The 6,000-nt window shown below is 40.1% G+C and overlaps 1 long non-coding RNA gene across 1 annotated transcript in view; it reads right to left on the bottom strand.

Annotated features, from left to right (window-relative positions):
- Positions 1-366: 366 nt before the first annotated feature.
- LOC116283925 (uncharacterized) overlaps positions 367-6,000 on the bottom strand; it is a 268,303-nt gene continuing 262,669 nt past the window's right edge. The window contains exons 10-11 of the long non-coding RNA XR_012062728.1: positions 3,310-3,366; positions 367-1,695 (exon numbers count right to left, since the gene is read on the bottom strand). This is a non-coding gene — a long non-coding RNA (uncharacterized lncRNA). The remainder of the gene's footprint in view (positions 1,696-3,309; positions 3,367-6,000) is intronic.

Below are 6,000 nucleotides of genomic sequence, written 5' to 3'. Positions count from 1 at the left end.
ATGTAAGTTCATCCTTGGTTAAAAAAATGTACTACTCTGGTGATCATTTTGACAATGGGGGAGGCTGTGCATGTATAGGGCAGAGGGTAAGTAGAAAATCTTTGTACTTCCCTCTCAATTTTGTTGTAAACTTCAAACTTCTTTTAAAGGTACAGTCTTCAGGAAAAATTATCTCTTGAGCACTTACATGCCTTACTCCATTAAATCTGTATATCAGTTTTATGAAGTAACTGCTGTTGTGATTCCTATTTTATAGAAGAAGAATCTGAGGCTTCACTTGTTTAAAGCTTCAAAACTCAAGTGATGTGAGGTCAGATATTGACTATGTCACAGTTAGATATGTAGACAACATTCAAATAAAATTAGTTTTTAAGAGAATCCGGGAAATTTACAGAAGAGTTAGGAGAGCGATTTGTGCACAGAGTTCACAGCAAGGGAAAAAACTTTAAAAGAAGTCACCTAGTAAACCTAGTTCTTTGTCCATTTTGGTATTCAGTTTGTATTTTCTTGAGAAAGAACGTAAGATAAAACATCTGATCCTTAAGCATATTATACAGCGTGATGTAAAACACAGCGCTGCAGAATTCTGTCTCTGCCTGGAAGTATCTGAGGTCCCCGTATATGAAGGGACGTTTGGAGAAATCTCTGCTTTTGGTCTCAACTCTTACAAGAAGCTTTAGTTTATCAGAAATGTGCCTCTTGGAACCACAGGAAATCTTGAGACTTGTTGGTCAATGGTCTCTATACTGTGTCCGCAGAGCTCCAGGGACTCCATAGAAGAGACTTACTCATTCAACAAGCCTTTAATAAGCATCTACTATGTCAGACACCGTAAGAACTCAGTGAACAAAACAGACGTGATTCCCGACCCAACCTAGAACGAGAAGGGGTGGGTCCCCGGGGCTCCAGTTGTTAACTATCTGCTATAAGGTTTTCTTTAGGAGTTAATGGTTCACTGTAAGATTTCTTTTAAAGAAGGGGTCTTGGTAAACATGATCCAACACTACTTTAAAATAACTGGTTTATTCTAAACCCTTACTTTCAGATTAAAAACTTACAGCGCAAAGAGAGAAACCAGATCGCCTGAGGTTGCATCCAGCTAGAGGCAGGGCCAGGACTAAAACTCAGTGCTGCTGGTTCCCAAGTGGTTGTCTTTCTCACTCCCCCACTTTATTTCCTGCTGTCTTTTCCCTTGGCAGCGTGGCCCAGTGGAAACTCGCAGACTTGGAGTGAGGAGTCTGGAGTATGAATCCAGATGAGTGAATTACATCTTCCTGTCCCAGGGTTTCCTCATTCATAAGATGAGGATATATGTGGTTTGGTAAATCAAATCAGCCAAAGTATCTTGTACACAATCTTAAACTGACAAATATTATACAGCTGTTAATCATTACAGTCTGAGCCCCTGAGTCTTTTTACTGATATTCCTCAAAGCAAAATAATTGAAGAATGGAGTAATAAAAGCAAAATGAAAGGAAAATAACATGTGCCAATTGGTCAAATTGTTATAGTTAAGGCAAATAAATAAATAAATATAAAAAATAAAAATGTCTGGGTTGCATCCTGGCCTTGCTGCTTCCTGCGTGACATTGATTGAAAGGATCCTGCATGCATGCTGATGCTCGAGCTCTAGAGAGTCAGACAGACCCTAGACTGGTTCAGCTTCTCTGCTGCTGCATTGCTTCAGCTGGAAAACTGAAATGAAACAACAGAGCCTATTTCATTGGGTTGCTTTTTGAGAGGGTACCTTTAAAGCATTTAGTACAATGTCTGGAACACAGTAGGTGCTCAATGATGATCACAGTGTTATTTTTAACTCTAAAATATTAACAATAATTTCTACTTCATAGGATATTCATTAGAATTAAATGAACTAAGATTAACTGCATATCCAATAAGCAACTGATGCCTATAAGACACTGAAACTATGTTCTTTCCCTTCCTTTCTCCTGATATGTAAACCCAGCTGCAGCAGCTACACTTACTGGAGAACTGTAAGGGGCTTGCCATAAGTTCATTTTCTTCTAAGTCAGTGGCTCCAAATATTTAGGTTTTGCCATAATCTTCTTGGAATTTATGAAATAGAAAAAAGCAGTGTCCCTTGTCCTGCCTTCTGTGGAGAAGGAGCCGAGAAATCTGATATTTAGCAAATAATTCCAATACAAACAGTAAAAATGATGGCTGAACACTTCCAGAGCAGTATAAGCCCTTGTAACTCAAAGTGTGGTCCTTGATCCAACAGCAGCAACATCACCTGGGGATCTGCCAGAAACACAGACTCTTGGCCCCACTCCTGGCCTACTGACTCCATGTCACGTTTTAACAAGACCCCCAGGTGATTCTGTGCATGTCACAGTTGAGGTGTGCTGGACTAAGCACTGTCTCTAGGGAGTTAGCCACCGGATGGTCACTTGGCTCTCATTTGCTTCTTCTCCTCTAAGAACATATCTTCATTATATTTCACAGTAAGTGTTAGCTTTGTAAAAGACTGATAGGAAAAAATGGGCATAGTAAGACAGCTCAACACTTCTAATGAGTTTTCTCAGAGATTTTGACCATTATATTATTCAGTGTCTTTTATTTAAAATACTACATAAGTTACTTTTAAAAGAATATTGCTGTTAAAATATTGCTCTCCTGATGATTTTAATTTGTATTTAAGAAAATGGGAGGGACAAATGATTAGGAATTTTTTCACTGGCTGCTATCCCAAAATTAAATTTGATATTCAATTTCAGTAATTTTGTTAGCCTGTTTTGGGTATGTTAGTCCTCTTCCCATCAGCATACTTCCAACTTTTCTATTGCCCTTTCAAAGATTTTTTTTTAAACTTAGGTATAATTTATATACTTAAAGTGCCCAAGCCAATGCATTTTTCTATATGTATTCTCCCATATGACTAACACCCAGAACAAGATATAGAATATCATCAAGTCCCCATAAGCTTAACTTGGGCCACTTCCCAACCAATAGCTACCAGACTTCAGCCCATTATTCTGGCTTTTATCACGCAGATTACTTTTGGCCATTCTTGAACTTCATACAAATTGAATCATAGAATACACTGTCCTCTGTGTCTGGCTTCTCTTATTTAATATAACCTCTTTAAAACCCACCCACGTTGTTGAGTTTACCACTGTTTGTTCTTTTTATTGCTGTATCACATTCTCTTGTATAAATACATCATTTTTTTACCCATATTTCCATTGATGAACATATGAGTTGTTTCAGAGTATTATAAATCTGACAAGAGCATTTATGTGTAATTGTTTCAGTGAATATGTACACTTACTACTACTGAGTACATACCTTGGAATGAATTGCCTTTTTAATAGTCTCCTGTGTATCTGAGTAAATTCTTCCTGGCTATAGGTATGTATAGGATGAGAAGAAAAGACAAAAAGGGACAAGAAGAAAGAAACATAAGAGGAAAAGGACTAAAAGCAAGGTAACAGCATTTCAAAATTACGTGCTATGGTGTAGGGGGAGAGAGCTGGGTAAGCAATCTGGAACCCTGAGATTCTTCTACTTTAGGCAAATCACTTCTTTCTAAAGTTTAGTTTATTAGTTTAGTCCTGAAGATGGGTTGGTAGACTAGATCCTTTCCACCTTGATAATTTAGGAATTTCACAAGAATGTTTTTTTCCTTAATTAAGTAAATTACCTGGATGTTTGAAAAGAGGATACACTGAAGAATCCTTTGTGATTAACAGATCATAGAGGGAGGAGATTTCTAGAACTTTTCCTTCAAATGTTGAAGACTATTTTTCTTGCCAGTCCTATCTGTCTCTATTCCTTCCTGAATCCTTCTTCCAGAAAGGGATGTTGTTAAGTCAACCAATCAGAGCCCACATTAACTGGAGAGCAAGGCCATTGTGCCTTGTAGGTAGCCCTGTCTCTTTCTTATTCTGCCTCTTAGTGCTATAAACTCTCCCAGGCAGGGCCTGAGCTCTAGGGAGGCTGGTTTCCTTCTTAGCTTCCCTCTTCTCACCCCAACTGCTTGGTTGAGTGAATATATTGAACTTGGTGCCTAAGCGGGTACCTAAATGTCCACCTAAATACCTGTAGACAAGCTTTAGCCCATGAGTCCCAGTCTTCAAATATGAGGGGGACAAGACATCCCACTTCATCCCTACTCTATCACCTTCTACCTCAAAGTTATCAGAGGTCTGTGTATTAGTAGGTACTGAATTCTTGGCTGTTAACAAAGCATTTTTCTTCCAGTTGAGAGAGAATTTTTTTTTCCTTTTTTCCCCTTGTGTGTAGCATTCCCTTAGTAAAGAGTCCAAGAAAGGAAAAGGAAGAAGAGTGGCAGGATTACTCAGACTCCCTCAAGGCCTTCAGGCAGAAGATGTTGAGAGATCACAGAAATTCTATATCCAGGGCAGTCATAGGTTGTGCCAAGAAAAGGGAGTTGTTAAAACAAGGTGCCATGGGGAGAATCCTGGCATTAATCGTGGCTGCCAGGAAGCCGCACTCCATAAACATCCAAGCCACAAACCCCAGAGCTACAGATCACGAAGGTGGCTGGGGCTGGGATGCCAATGGCAATAAAGGTGCTAAGGAGAGGCAGGAGCTCTGAGAACCACATTACACTTCCAGACTCACCTACAGGAGGACCTGGCATGTCTGGTGTGCTGATCTGATCATGTGCCATATGTTTCACCTGAACTTTTCTCTCTGTATCACACATTTATCTGTTTCAGCAGCTTATATAATTATAAGGCTTTATATACCCTCTCCACATGGGAGTGGGGTTGGGTGGATGTTTGGAATGATTAAGTCACCTGGCCTAGCACTCACAGTGAGTGATGAAGTCAACTTTAGTATTTGTCTGACTGAAAAAACCACAGCACCTTTGTCATCACCAGCTTGCTCCATCTGTCACTTTACAAATGAAGACAGTAGCTTAGGATGCCAATGTGCGTTGTTGGAGCCAGGACAGGAATCTGGTACTCTTGCCTCACCCCTGGGTCAGCTCCAGGTCTACTGCTCTGTCTTGTTCATGCCAGAACAAAGCAAAGCCCCCTGTGGAGTTCAAGACAATTTCTGAAATGTCATGAAGGGATTGTTTTGCCATCTCCCTTTTAAAGACTCAGGTACTGGAGTCATCTTGCCTTGGTTTGAAGCCTAGCTCTGCCATTTGGAGTGTCACATTAGCAAGTTACTTAGTTTTCCTGTGCTTTAGGGTCCTCATCTATAAAACAGGGAAGATATCAATCCTTTCTATCCAGTGTTATGAAGACTAAATGAGATAATCCATGCAATAACTTTACCATTAAATTGGGCATGTAATTCACAACACCATCCACAGTAGCCATTATTATTTCTGCTCTATTCCTGACTCGTTATCATGCAAGGCAGTTGCACTGGAAGATCAGAGGCTTGGGAATGGGGATGGTGGTCATTTGTCCTATGAAATGCGACTATGCAGGTACACTTCCCTGGGGACTGGGATCAGACCCATGTCTTAGATCAGAGCAAACGTCAAGTCCATGGCCCATCATCGTAGTTATCCACAGGTTAATTCACTGAAATGTGGCAGACACTGAGCTGGGCTCCAAGCTCCAGAGATTAAAGAGAACAGAGTTCCTTCCTGACAGCTCAACTCAGGAAAAGCATAGCAATGAATGAAGACAGTGTCCTACTGTGTTGAGGAAGAGATGAGACCTAATCTGTCTGCTGATGTAGGGCCCTCAGTTAGTCAGCACAGGCCACCAGCAAGCCTCTTTGCTTTACAATCTGATAGATTTCCTTGGAGGAATAGGAGAGAATGCTCTAGGCCTGAATATCAAGACTGGGGATAAGACTGAGGAACAGGGCAAGGGTGACTTGTGCCTGAGAATGGTTCTCCTCTCTGGGCCTTTAATCTCTCATCTATAAGATGGGTATATTCAACTGTCAATGTTGCTATAAGAATTAAAGAGGAAATTTTTATGGCAAGTAGCAAGCACATACTAAATATTAATTTAATAATAATGGTATACTTCAGGTTTCAAA

Source organism: Vicugna pacos, chromosome 2 (assembly GCF_048564905.1).
Source record: "Vicugna pacos chromosome 2, VicPac4, whole genome shotgun sequence".
NCBI lineage: Eukaryota > Metazoa > Chordata > Mammalia > Artiodactyla > Camelidae > Vicugna > Vicugna pacos.
Note: the sequence above shows the minus strand (reverse complement) of the source record. Positions and strands in the feature narration are given on the sequence as shown.